Genomic DNA, 15,287 nt, shown 5'->3' on the forward strand with positions numbered 1-15,287 from the left:
TCACCCAGGTGAGAGGCCCTAGCAGTCTGAGCCCCACCTCAAGGTGGGCCACACGTGGAGGCTGCCACATAGCCCCTTTGAGCTAAAGGCCAGTTTGAGGCATTCTGCTTGGTGCCTAGGAGGCCCTAGACAGGAGGAGGGGCAGGGAGGAAGTCCCAGGGAAAGTTGCACCCTGCAGCTGGCACTCCCTGCATCGGGTTCTGAGATCGTGGTTCAAGAGTCCTGTGTTGGGGTCTCCCTCATAAAGTGGTGGGGGGCAGGTAGGCATGGGATGGTCACAGCGGCTGGGGACCTAGCAGGTGATTGACCTCAGATGTGAGTGGGGGGCTGTGGCTGCCCCCAGAGGCCATTCTGTCACTGAGGAAGGCCTGGGCTGCCTTGCGGTGCACCAGGCGGTGGGTGATGGAGAAGCCGATGTGACTCTCCAGCTGGGACAGGATCACCAGGACCTGCATGTTCAGGGGCAGGACGTGGTCCTGGGTGCACAGGCGACCGCATGTGGACACCTCATTGAAGCTGTCTGAGCAGTCGCTCTGCACGTGCAGGTGGGACTTGTGTTGCCAGTTCTCCATGAAGACGACTAGCCTGGCCCAGCCATGCATCAGGTAGTAGCAAGTCAGGCACTCATGTCCCTCTTGCCACACACCCCTGCTCTCTGTGAGCAGGGTGATGGCATTGGCTGGGCCCCTGTGAGCCCCACCATGACGAGTCTGGAGGTGTACACGGCCAGCACAGGCCCAGGCGGCTCTGGCGTGCTCCTTGGGACACTGACTGAAGGGTTAGAGACCTGCGTGGCCGGCAGGCCTGGCCCCAGTGGTTGAAGGCACTGCACACCACAGCATATTTGCCAGGCTCCAGCATCATGTCACAGTTGACAAACTTCTTGTCAGCTCGCTAGCTGTGGGCCAGCAGGCCGCCTGGGCTCAGGTTCCCACCGCCAAAGGATGCCTGGAACACCAGTATGCACAGGCAAGGAGGTGGCGGTCCACTGAGTCCGTGTACCTGCTGCCCTCTTGGAAGACAGCGAACTCCAGGAATGCCCGCTCCAGCACCCTGAGGGCCGTGACGCCATGGCCCACCGGATGAGCTCGGGAAGCAGCCCTGCACCCACGCCTCCTGCCAATCCGCGTGCCCCTTGCAGATGTCCACAGAGTCTAAGTACCTGATCAAGTCGCTGTACTCCATCCAGAAAACACCCTCACTTCTGCTGTGCAGCCTTAGCTGGGTTCCCACAGGGGTTCCCAGCCAGTGTGTCCATTTGTTCGACCAGCTGCCATTCCAGGAGCAGTGGCCCCATGGGCTCTGGAGGCACAAGAGCCTGGAGCCCTGGACATCCCAGACATCCAGGATGGAATAGGCATGGCGGGGGTGCAGCCCTTGGCTCTAGTACACAGCATTGTATTGACCCCCAGCCCCCTTAGAACTCAGCATTCTGGCCTGGATGAGGTCAGAATCCACAGGCTCCTTGTGGCGGTTGGTAGAGCTGACCTGAAAGGCCAGGCTGTCACAGGGGGCTCCAGTAAGCGTTTCCAGGCCCTGGATGGCACGCCTGGCCTGGAGGTCAAAGTAGGAGCCATGCAGCTTGGCCTGTGCCTTCTAGATGAGGGCCAGTTGCTTGTGCTGAGCCTGTGAGAAGAGGAGGATACCGGCCTCATTGCGAGGCAGCACGTCCAACAGCACCATTGTCCACATGCCATCCTTGCAGAGCTACACCCTGTGGGTGCTCTCTGCATACAGACTGCACGTGACCATCAGCCACTCGAACAGGTCCGGCCACTCGGCCAGCACCGCCAGCGCACTCAGGAACCAGCAGATCCTGAGCAGACCCTGCCAGATGTTCGAGGGCCAGAGAGTGTGGAACATAGGCCATAAGGATCCATGGTACCTGAACATAGTGCAGTTGACCTCGTGGGGCCGCAGCCATTGTCACACATGCTGCTGGACACTGTAGCTTGCAGAGAAGCCCACAGACTGGGGCCCGAGAGGAAGCTGCAATCCAGCAAGCTCACACTGCTCTCCCAGCAGAAGGCACGATGCTCTCCCACAGGGCCTTGGCCTCTACAGAAATTGAATTGGGGATGTTAAATTACCCTTGCATTTCTGAAACCAATGGCACTTCCCCATGGCATAAAATCCTTTCCATACATTACTGGATGCATTCTGCTAGTACTTTATTGAAGACTTTTTGTGTCTATCTTCATAAGAGATACTGATCTGTTGTTTCCTTGTCATATCTTTTGTTTTGATACCAGGGTGATACTGATCTCATAGGATGAGTTGAGAATGTTCCCTCCTTTTCGATTTTTAGAAACATTTTTTAAAAACTGGTATTAATTCTTGAAATGTTTGGCAGAATTCACCTTTGAAGCCATCTGGGCCTGGGCTTTGCTTTGTGCAAAGTTAAAAATGACCGATTCAATCTCTTTATTTGCTGTAGCTCTGTTCATACACGCTACTTCTTCTTGAGTCTGATTTAATGGTCTGTGTCTCTCTAGGAATTTACCCACTGCTTAGTTTACCTGCTGTATCGACATGCTCTTGTTTACAGCATTCTCTTCGAATCCCTTTCATTTCTGGGAACTCAATAGTGATGATTATAGTAATTTGAATTTTTTTCTGTCTGTTTATTGAAAGATTTTTCTATTTGTTTCCTTTTCAAACCTACTTTTGGTTTTACTAGTTTTCTCTATTGTGATTCTGATCTACTTTTTTTTCTGCTCTAATCTTTATTATTAACTTTTCTCTGTTAGCTTCAGATTTAGTTGGCTTTTCTTTTTCCAGTTCCTTGGGGTGGAAACTTAGGTTCTTAATTTGGGATCTTTTGTCTTAATCCATCTATAAAGAATTACCATAGACTGGGTGGCTTAACAACAGACATTTATTTTCTCATGATTCTGGAGGCTGGAAGTCCAATATCAGGGTGTCTGCATGGTTGGGTTCTGGTGCAAACTCTTCCCAGCTAGCAGATGGTTCCTTATCACTGTGTTCTCACATGGCTAGAAAAAAGACAGAGAGCAATCTCTCTGGTGTCTCTTTTTTTAAGGGCACTAATTCCATCATAAGCCTTCATGGCCTCATCTCAACATAATGATCTCCCAAAGACCCCATGTCCATATACTGTCACATTAGGGATTAGGACTTCAATATATGAATATGTGGGAACTCGATTCTGTCTGTAATATCTTTCTTCCCTTTAATATAGGTGTTTGCTGCTATACATTTCCTTCTATGCATTGCTTTTACTTTATCTCAGAAGTTTATCTTTTTAAAGGCAAAAATATTTTTTGTTTATTACAGGTTTTCATGGTATAAATGGAAAAGCCACTCAAGCATGTGACAGGAGAAGTTATCACATTTCATTGGCTGGGGGAGCAGAAATGTTAGCCCAGTGGCTAATAAAAAGCCTTATGCCTCTGACACTGCTGACTGTCTGCTGGATGGCAAGTCAGCAAAACAAATCACAGCATCTCCAGGCTCCAACAATACAGTAACCTTTTTTTAATTTGACTGAGTTACAGTGAGTTTACAATATTGTGTCAATTTTCACTGTAGAGCACAATATTTCAGTTATACATGAGCAAACATAAATTCAGTATCACATTCTTTTTCACTGTGAAATATCGCAAGATCTTGTGTATATTTCCCTGTGCTGTACGGTATAATCTTGTTTACCTATTCTACATATGCCTGACAGTGTCTACAAATTTCAAACTCCCAGTCTTTCCCTTCCCACCTGTCTCCCCCCTGGCAACCACAAGTTTATATTCTATGTCTACAAGTCTGTTTCTGTTTTGTATTTTTGTTCTATTTTCTTTTTGTTAGATTCCATATATGAGTGACCTCATATGGTATTTTTTTCTCTTTCTGGCTTACTTCACTTTGAATGACATTTTCCAGGGACGTCCATGTTGCTGCAAATGGCATTATGTTGTCATTTTTATGGCTGAATAGTATTCCACTGTATAAATATACCACATCTTCTTTATCCAGTCATGTCTTCCTGGACATTTAGGCTGTTTCCATGCCTTGGTTACTATAAACAGTGCAGCTATGAACATTGGGGTGCAGGTGTCTTTTGGAGTAGGGTGCCTTCTGGCTATATGCCCAAGAATATTGAGTTTTTATTTCATTCCATTGTTGAGCCCAACAGCGGAGCTCCCCCCTCAAGTACATTTATAATTTCTGCTCTTTCCCTTCTGTATGGATCACACTTTCCTGTTTCTTTTAACACATCATAATCTTTTTGAAAATTGGACATTTTAGATAATGTAGCAACTCTGGGTACTGATTCCCAACCCCCAGGATTTTGTTGTTTGCTTGTTTATTTGTTTAGTGCATGGGCTGGACTTTGTCTTTGAATTGTGTTTCTCCCACAGTGTATAGCCTCTGATGTCACATAGCAGAGGGAACAGCCTTGGACAAGCACACAGTCAACCTGGAATGCCACAGCTCTCTCTGAGTGTTTTTCCCCTGATCTCCCTATTAAGCCTTCCTCTGTTGTCATCTCATCCAGCTGTTAACCTCCACTAATTGCAGGCTAATTGCTCTAGTATTATTTTTCTGACAATTCCCCAGACATAAATTCCTGAAGGCTGATCTAATCAGACTTTGGTGCCTTTATCTTCTAGGCTGGTCTCAGATGTGTGTTCTGACTTGGGAGGGTCCTTCTTAGCTGTCTCTCCCCAGGTTCTCTCTGTTAAGCTTCCAGCTGCCCTGTAGCTTAGCTTGTTATTCTCGTGGTGCTTCTGGCTTCATCATAATTGCTTACCTCCAAAATCCCCTTGGTTTTGACAGCACCCTTAGGCCTGAACTTCTCCATCCTCTGCCCCAAATAAAATCTGTCCTTTATGGGAAATCTCACTGTTCTTAAGGCTTGCCTCTCCCACTGGGAACAATCTATGAGCCACTGCTCTGGAACGGTAGATCAGGGCAGTGGACTCCATCTCTTGGAGTGGCACCCTTGCTCTGCCATTGGAGGGCTAGATAAGCCTGGTCTTCTTGGCTTTCCTCGCCCACTATGGAACCTCTACTCTGTGAGTTATGTCAGTGCAGAGGCCCTCAGTGCTCAGAGTTCTTGGTCTGTGACCTGGGGTAGAGCTTCTACCCTATGTATGGGGATAGGGAGAGGAAGGGAGCCTCATGCCTTTCAGCCATGCCATGCTGCTGTAGAGGTCGTGTCTCACAGCCTGTGTATGGGGTGAAGAAGGTGAAGAAATGCTGATTACTTGTTCCTCCTGTGGAGAAAGCATAGCCTTTAGGACACTCAGGTTGCTACAATGTCTTGGCTATTGGAAATGATGCTGCTATCTTTTCAAATTAGGATCTTCATCTTTTCAGGGTATACGTCCAGGAGCAGCATTGCTGGATCATATAGAAACTATTTTTAGTTTTGTAAGAAACCTCCAGACTGTTCTCCATAGTGGCTGCACCAAATTACATTCCCACCAACAGCATAGGAGGTTTCCCATTCTCCTCACCCTCTCTAACATTTATTCTTATTAGACTTTTTTATGATGGCCACTCTGACCAGTGTTAGGTGATATCTAAGTGTTTCCAAAAACCCTGGTTGTAAGGTGACCAACCACTCTAGTTTGCCCTAGGCTGGAACTTCCTGCTATGTAAGAATTTCAGTGCTAAAACTGGCAGGTCTCTGGAAAACCTGGATGAACTGGCTGCACTGCATGGAGCTCTGAGGAGACAACATCTAGGAAGACCCACATATCTAGGCCAGACACAGGGCTAGTGGCCTACACCACACGGACACACACACAGGCCTACACACACTGAATTTTCTCCTTGACCCTTTCAATAGATGAGATGTGATGGGGGAAATGGAAGGAAGGCAGAAAAAAGGGAGATACAAGAAGGCTAAGAAGAGATCAAGACCTAATATCTCATCCCCTAAAAATGCTTATTGTAATATGTTCATTCCAACATCTTCATTTTAAATTAGGGAAAGAGGAGGAAAGAGAAGCTTGAAATTCCTCTGCATCTGGAGGTCGACAAAACATTCCATTGTAATTCTTCTCAAAAAGTCCTTAGAAGTATTGATCGTAGAATTTGAAAAGCATACAAAATACTCCAGCAGTTGTTTCAAAATAATTAAATTTACATCCTCAAGACTTAATAAAATAGAGTTTGTTCCTCTCTCTCACCAACTGGCAGCTACTATTTTTAAAAAATTCCTTTTTATAGGTCTGGAGTCCCTGGTGCTGACCTATGCCAATGCCATCAGCCGTGGGGATCTTCCCTGCATGGAGAACGCAGTCCTGACCCTGAGTGAGATCAGGAACTCAGCTGCAGTGCAAAAGGCCATTGGCCACTATGACCAGAAGATGGACCAGAAGGTGCAGCTGCCCATGGAAACCCTCAAGGAGCTGCTGGACCTGCATGGGGCCTGTGAGAGAGAGGCCATTAAAGTCTTCTTGAAGAATGCTTTTAAGGTTGTGGACCAAGTGTTCCAGAAGAAATTAAGGTTATATTTGCTATTCTAGTTCATGAGAGGCAGAAAAATCGAGGCCTTTATTAATGAGTCATCCACCCAGACCCAAGACAGCAGCACTCTGTGTACTCATTTGCAATCTTTACTAAAAGAAAAGAATAGCTCCTAGAGTTAGTCCAAGAGATATGGTACCAAAACTGACTATGATTTTTACAAAGATCCTCTTCTGTTAATTTCACCCCTGTGAATGGCATATTTTAAGCTAACAAATTGCAAAAAAATTATTTTAATTTATTGTTTTCATTTAAAGTTAGTTAAAGACTCAGTGCTTTCATGTGTCACCTGTTAATAATCAGGGAGGATTTGGTTCTTTTTGAAAACCCTAAAAATATATTGTGTTTAATGTACAGCAACAGTAAAACATTCAGAAAGCCAGGAAAGAGAAACCAATCATAAGAGTGTTGTTTGAGGACTCTAGTGAGAGTTCTTTCAAATTGAAGGATTGTCGTATGACAAATAATCACATGACAGATGACAATCTCTTCCCTGGCTTGCAGGGCAAGATTTTACAAATCATAGCTTCCTGCATTCAGAGGTTCTGAATAAACTAAATAGTCAAGGTCAGCGGACAATGGGCATCTTCCTAGACTAAAGAAAATGTTGGATGTATAAATTATCTTTAGTGATGTAATGTCAGTAAAATGTTGTTCTGTTAGACTCTTTCAACACTGAAAATACAGGCAGTACAACCTCTATTACATTCAATAGCCTTATATTGAGAAAATATTTAAAAATATTATCATTTTAAACAATGTAGCACTAATCATTGATCATTTAATGAGCACTTATGGAAAAGTCCCTGAACTTATCATTCTAAACCACCAGATGTAGTCCTGACATGGTATTTGTGAGACAGATGTCATTGCCCCTGTTTTACCAACAAGGAAACCTCATTTCACAAAGGTTGAGTGTCATAAAGTCACAAAGTGCTTGAACCAGGAACTCCTGCAGGCCTGTCTTACTGGATGTTTGTACTCTAAGCTGTTCCTAACATTAGGGACTTGAAAAGGAAGATTTCATCTGGAACAGTGTCCATGCTTTGAGAACCATTGTCTGAAGCCAGGAAAGTATGGGAAAGAGGTTTCAGATCATCACACAGAGAAGTAGATGCATTTTTTAGGGGTATCTAGACTCTTCCAGCAAGGTGAGGGGTGTGGCCATGTTCATGTGCCACAATCTCTGCAGGAGAATCATTGCCCAGTAACCCGTGTGTGGTTACCATCCTCCTCATGGCTTACTGTGCCATCTGTGCTGTTGCTTTAATTTCACAGGAATTGTTAGAAACAAAGAGATGACTTTTGTAAGCTGCACATGAAAGCACCCTCAGGTCATTGCATGGCTGTAACTCAGGGTATTTTGGAGCCTCTACATATGAAGATGTGAAGCAGGGAACATTTTCTAAACCAAGAGGTTATCATCTCTTTATTAAGAAGCAGCAGGAGATAAAGAATTAGTACTACCAGGTCCCCAGAAAGGGGTACAGTTGAACTACCCACTGAGTACCATTTCTGGGGACTTATTTGAAGTGACTCTGTCAGACTACAGCAGGAAGAGCCAAAATGTGGTCAGTTCCTGGGGCCTGGGCCTTTCATTCACCCGTCACTGACATTCAGTGGGAGAGGCTACCCTGGGATGCACAGCAGGTTCCTCCTTGGAAGCACAAATGGAGCCCCCCAAAATGTTTGCAAATTTTATTCAATAATTTAGTCATTCAGTCATCCAACAAGTATCCAGCCAGCCCTAACTGTGGGCCAGATCTTGTCAAATTTTAGGGGTTAGGCAATTGAAAAAACAAGTTGTCTCAAAGTATTAATCAGCAATGAACAAATCATAGCTTACAGACAAAAACAATAATAGTAACAGTTAACACATACAGATCTTATTTAGTTTTAGGAAATGAATGAGCGTACTCATTCAATCCCCACAACGACCCTATGAAGTGTATGTTATTAATATCCCCATTTTATGAATAAGAAAAAAGAGACACAGGGAAGTAAAATCACTCACCTAAGAGCATGCAGGTAACAAGTGGTACAGCTGGAAAGGGACTTCCTAGAGCAGACCCTGTGTTCTTAATTATCCTTCTGTGCTGGTATACTCAGGTTACATCAGTTAGAATTAGGTTTGGATACATATTATTTTAGAACTACATAAAAGAAAACAGAGTGGCTTAAAAAGACAAAAGTTTCTTTTTCTCTTACACACAAGAAGTAAAGCAGATGGAGTCCAGGGCGCTGTGACAGCTCCACAGCCAGACCCTGCCCAAGCCCTTTCCTTGTTCTGCTCCAGCACCCTACACACATCCTCCATCCCCAAGGTCAGTTCATGGTCTGAGACAGCCGCTGCGGTTTCACCCTTTATGTCCACATCACTGGTGAAAAAAAGGAAGAGTTCTGTGACTATGAACAAAGGGAAGAACAGTATTAGGGTGACTCTCAAAGTCACTATCACAGTGACAAATGTGCCGTAGAGAAAACCAAAGTAACGGGCAGGCATAGGAAAGGAAAGAAATGCGGTGCTATTATATATGTAGGCTTCTAGAGAAGGCGGCTCTGATGAGGTAACATTTCAGCAGAATCTTCAAAGAAACCAGCAAATGATCTAAGCAGGCACCTAGAAGAAAACTTCACACAACAGAGAAGTTCAGAAGAATAAATTTCTTTATGCTCTAGGAATAGCAAAATATGTGGCAAGAGGGCAGTGAGAAAAAAGAGGTGGCAGGAGGTAAGGTCAGAGACGCATTCAGAGGCCAGAGCCTAAAGAAGGTAGTAAGTTAGAGGCCACTGAGGGAAGTTTCAGTTTCCCTTGGAAAGAGATGGAAAATCAGTAGAGGTTTTTCTGCATCAGAGGGAAGTGATCTTTCTTACAGTAATATAACACCAGCTGCTGTGAGGAAAACAGATTGCAGTGTGGCAAGAGTGCAAGGAAGTGTGGAGACCAACCATAGAGCTAATGCTGTGGTCCAGGCCGGGGTGATGTCATCTCGGGCCAGGGTGTTTGGGACGAGTGGGTGACAACTGATGGGCTCTGGTCAGTTGTATTTGAAGTCAGAGGAAACACCATTAGCTGATGGTGTTATGTGGGATTTGTGAGGAAGAAAGAAAAAAGATATGAAGAATAACTCGAAGGTTTTTAACCCATGCAATTTGAAGACCAAATTTACTAATTAAATTATTAAATTTGGTGTGATTGGGAATGAAACAGGTTTGAGAGGGGATCCAGAGTTGGGTTTTCGGCTAGCTTGGTTTGAAACGGTATTTGAATTTTAAAATAGGTAGTAAAATTAAATTGAATTAACAGATGTATTGCTGAGTTTATTTCAGCCCATAGTTTCTCCTTCATTTTCCTAACTTTTTCCACATCATGAGACAGAAGAGTTGCTGAAGAAGTGTGTGGATTCCAAGAAGGGTGTGACTGATGTACTTCTAAAGACTGAGAACTCATGTATGAAAAAGGAGAGAGAGATGGAAGTTGGGAACAGCTGAGACATTGCAGGTAGTCGGAAAGCCATAGAAATGTTGATGTTGGGCACATTAATCCACCTAGAATATAAACATAGTGCAAAGAATAGCAGGTACAGTCCATAGTTCCAGGGGATTTCTTTCTTAAACTGTGTTAATGTTTATCTGTCTTCTAATTACTCAGTGCCAAAATTACCACCCGAAGTGCTGTCTATGAAATAAGAATAAAACAAAAGACTAAAAACAGACTTAACATATGACCCAGCAATCCCACTCCTGGACATATATTCAGAAGGAACTCTAATTCATAAAGACACCTGCACCCCAGTGTTCATAGCAGCAATATATACAATAGCCAAGCCATGGAAACAACCTAAATGTCCATCGACAGATGACTGGATTAAGAAGTATTGGTATATTTATACAATGGAATGCTATTCAGCCCTAAAAGTGACAATATAATGCCATTTACAGCAACAAGGACTTCCCTGGGTAATATCATTCTAAGTGAAGTAAACCAGAAAAAGAAAGGAAAATATCATATGACATCACTTACGTGGAGTCTTAAAAAAAGAAAAGAAAAGTGAGCTTAAATATAAAACAGAAACAGACTCACAGACATAGAACACAAAATTGTGGTTGCCAGGGGTGATGGGTGTGGGAAGGGGTAGACTGGGAGTTTGAGATTTGTAGATACCAAAAGGTATATATAGATAGATAAACAAGTGCATACTGTACAGCACAGGGAAATATATTCAAGATCTTGTGGTAGCTCATGGGGAAAAAGAATGTGAAAACATATATATGTATTTCACGTATGGCTGAAAAATTCTGCTGTACGCCAGAAGTGACACAACATTGTAAACTGACTATAACTCAATTGAAAACATGAAAAGGGTGAAAAGCAAAATAAAGCTATAACAATTTAAATCTCGTATTTCTCTGCTTGTTTTTCTTTAGTGGAATGTATTTAGTCTGAAGATGAAGAAGCTGCAAATTGTTGGAGGAAATGAAAAAGAAGAATGAGCATATGATGTAGAGAGAGAAAAGAACATATAGAACCATTTTTTGAGAAGATGGAAAAGGAGAAGGCCAGTTAAAGGCAGAGCAAGGGAGGGTTCTAGTCCTTAAATTTCAGGTACTTGCTTGCTTCCTCTCCACTGTGTCTTCCACTGTCCTGAGTCAAAAACACTGCTGACGGGTTTAGAGTGTTAGGGCAGGTGAAGGGCTTTCCTACCCAAACACTGGCAGAAATTTTATCCTCTTTGTGTTTCCACCTTTGGGTACCCCTGGTTGTTACAGGCTACTTACTTACAGGATAAACTCATGAAATCTTTTATTATGAAATCACTAATAAACCATAACTTCATTGCCAGCACAACAGTTTTTTACAGATATTCTGTGATCAAATCCTCATGTTATGTTACAAGTACTATTCTATTTTCATGTTTCAAATGAAGCAATTGTAATATCATGAGAATAAGTAATTTTTCTGCTTTGTGGGAAAATATCTGGCCTGTCTATCTACTTTTTGGAGTCCACAGTGACTTTGTTTTTGACATACCTGATATGACTTTATGTCTGGAGGCATCCTAATGAGTAGGAAGACTTTATGACCATCAACACAGTTGAACATATAATAAAATGCCCAGGCTGCCAGTACCTGCCTATTCTCCAGGCCCTCCTCCAAGTCTATGTTCAGTTAGGCTGTCTACCCAGAACTACAGTGGGGACCAGTGCAGGCTTGATCTCCTCAATTTATTTCCATTACCTCTGCCACCAAGTTTTGGAGACTTATACTAAATTCCTTGATCAAACACCTGCTGTGATTCTGAATCTTGTAGTAACCTTCCTATTGGAGTTTACCCATCTTTCTTATCATTTTAGATACATTTGTGGGAGTTCATACTACATAGATCAAAATTAAAGGGGAAAAAACACAGTTTTTCCCAAAAGAGGGTGTTTTATGTGGGTAAAGGAGGTCAAGAAAATCATTCTGGGTCAGTAATATTTTAGAAATTATAAGAGTAGAACATTTCCGCAGCTAAAGAAATCCCAGAAACATTTTGACAGGCATAAGCGACTGAAGAAAGAGTAATATAATGGAAGTTAAGGGAGGATAAGATTTCAAAAACAAGTTTCAACACCCAGGAGGGGCTAATGTGGATAAGAAATAATCTAGCAAATGTAGGAAACATTTTAAGTTGTGTGAGCTCCATCTCCACTTTCCCTTTTAGGAAGAAGAATGTCCTCACCAGGAAGGATTCCACAAGGAGAACATGGGTCTCTCAGACAGAACTGTTCTCCAGATGAGAGACAAAGAAGCACCTCCAAAATACCCTAACAACCTAAGGAAAGCAATTTCCTAACCAGCCCCCACCTGCTAGGAACAAGTTGAGTGAGCAACTTCAGGACATTAAACAATTACCACAGAACAAAACTTGAAACAATGAGGCTTGAAATGTCATTGAGCCATAAATTTTGCCAAGATGAAACGAAATGTGAAGACAATGTGTTTACCTACAGGGTGATTCAATTCATGCTTAATTAAAGTACTACCAATTAGTGTGACAACTAGCTGGATCCTATATTTGAAATCATGCACATTGACTCTAGAGAAACTTTAAATTGTATAAGTGAGATGCATTTTACAGCAGGGAGATAATCAGTTCCACTCAGGACAGATGTATTCCCCCCACATACACCACCTTTCTAGATATGCTCTTACTCAACGTTTTACTTAGGTCCTGGGGTAGAATTGGAGTATTGGGAACAGAGGAAAAATCTGATGATAATGAGCAAAGCCACGGACCCCAGTTATATAGGAGTGGCTGCTAAGGGGTCATGAGGTCGCATGATGGCCTCCAGTAAGGGAGACCTGGGACACTTAACTCCAGTGTGCAGACAGTGTATAGTTCTCCATGGGGTGGAGGCCTTATCTCTGGTCACTGAAGTGACTCCAGGACACTGGCAGTTGAAGTGCTTGCCCCTGTGCAAAATGGATACATGAGTGGATGTTTAACCTTCTCATCTAAAAGAATCTCTCCAGACAATTACTGTCCCATTTCCAGGCCACCCAACATCTCTCTTTTCTACTCTCTTTTTCTTAGTTTTCTCTCCTTCTACTGTTGTGAGAATAGTTTCTACAATCACAAAAAGGGAACGTTAATTCATACTCAAAATACATTCCTTTACATTCTTCTGAAAATCATAACTATAATCCTTCAAAACCTAAAACTTAACTTTATTTTTCTTCCCTCTCCTCTACTAAGACTTCATGCCCTGAAAACCACTCAGGTTATATGTCTAGCATGGAAAGACAAAAAAACATGAAAAAATAAAAAACAATTTATTAATATGAAAATATTATCTTACCACAATTATTTCAGAATATGTATCAGTTAAGGATCTTTATTGCAAGCAACAGAATCTTCTCAGTAATAAGGGGAAAAAAAAGATTTTTAAGACTGTTAGGTAGCAGACAGGTTCTCTAGGATGATGAGAGAGCCAGACTCTACTGCTGCTTCAGTGAGAAGAGTACCAACTACACAGTGAAGAAATCTCAAGAGAAAACAACCTTTCTATCAGCCCCTGGCATAAAGTCATTTCCAGATCCAATGGCAGAAGCTCCACCAAAGTCAGCCCTGAGTAAACGGACTCTTCTATTTATATATGCAGGAAACAAAATCCCCCATGAAAACTTGCATCTTTGGGTTGCTCACATCTCCATCTCACAGATGTATATCTGCCTGACAGAATCTAAGTCACATGTCTCCCCGCTGGAGAGTCTGAGAATGAGAGCGTTTTCTGTCTTCCACTTTGGAAAGCAGAGGCTTATAATGTGAGTAATTTCCATCTTTGTTAGATTCAACCAGTTCTTCCAGGTGGGTCTGTGTAGATAAACCTTAAAATAGGGATAATAATAATAATAATAATAACTCAATAACATTGTCACGTACATCATGTAGAACACTTTCTTATTTTCACTTTACCATGTCTCAAATTTTCCTTTAACTTTTCCTCTATTTTTTAAAAGTCAGAAAGTTTATTAACATTTCTTAGGTTGCTCTTATCTTTTGACAGTCATACTTAACAAAGCCTTAAAATGACTCTAGAACAAATACGTCCTGACAACACACATAGTGTCTAACGTATTATGTTGTTTTTATTTAAGTTTTATCTTTTTTTCTCATCTTAAATTTTGTATTATTCTTAATTTTTAAACAGTTACTATTTTGTACCTAGTTCTGTGTAAACAGAAAACAACTTTGTTCTTTCTCAAACATTCTGAAAAACATCCCATTAAAATACTTTATTGGACCTTTCTTTCCTGCCATTAGTTCATTAGTCACTTTCAGATTAGTAATAGGCTTTTTATAAAAAGAAAATAAATGATATCAACTTGATATAAATTTTAAAATTACACTCTTGAATTTGATTCAGTTTCTGCTTTTCTACCTTCCTCTCAGACCCTATGTTCACATGCTCAGGCCTGACTCTCCAGACTGGGGATAAGGAAAGGGTAACTACTCTCACCATGTTCACTCAACACAGTGGTGGAATTCCAGGCCAGAGCAATGAGGCAAGAAAAGGAAATAAAAGGCATCCAAAATGGGGAGGAGGAAATAAAATTGTTACTGTTGGCAGATGAAATAAACTTACAACCAGAATTCCCTAAAGATTCCACTTAAAAAACTGATAAGATGAATTTTAAAATTCTGCTAAGTTGCAGGATTCAAATTCAACATCAAAAAATCAGTTGCATTTCCTTGCACTAACAGTGAATTCCTTGTAATGGAAATTACAGCTAAAAGAAAAACAATCCCACTTCTAATCGCATCAAAAAGAATAAAATGCACAACATTGTAAAATGACTCTAAATCAATAAAAAATGTTTAAAAAAGAATAAAATGCTTAGGAATAAAGTTAACAAAGCAGGTGAAAGACTTATACACTATAAAGTACAAAACACTGATGAAAGAAAGTTTAAAAGACACAAATGCAGAAACATCCTATGCTCATGAATTGGAAAATTTAATATTCTTAAAATATTCATACAAAATAAAGTGATCTATAGATTCAATGTAATCTCTATCAAAATTCCAGTGTTTTTTTTTACAGAAATAAAAAAATTCTACAATTCATACAGAACCACACAAATCTTCATATACACAAAGCAATCCTGAGAAAGAACAAACCTGGATGCATCACAATTTCTGATTTCAGAAAATATTACAAAGCTACAATATTCAAAATAGTATTGTCCTCACATAAAGAGAACACTTAGACTAATGGAACAAAATAGAAAGCCCAGAAGTAAATCC

The 15,287-nt window shown here is 41.7% G+C and overlaps 1 pseudogene; it reads right to left on the reverse strand.

Moving 5' to 3' along the window:
- Window positions 1–275: 275 nt before the first annotated feature.
- LOC141579688 (calpain-15 pseudogene) lies at window positions 276–1,893 on the reverse strand (annotated as a pseudogene).
- Between the last annotated feature and the right edge of the window lie 13,394 nt (window positions 1,894–15,287).

Source organism: Camelus bactrianus, chromosome 13 (genome assembly GCF_048773025.1).
Source record: "Camelus bactrianus isolate YW-2024 breed Bactrian camel chromosome 13, ASM4877302v1, whole genome shotgun sequence".
NCBI classification, from domain to species: Eukaryota; Metazoa; Chordata; class Mammalia; order Artiodactyla; family Camelidae; genus Camelus; species Camelus bactrianus.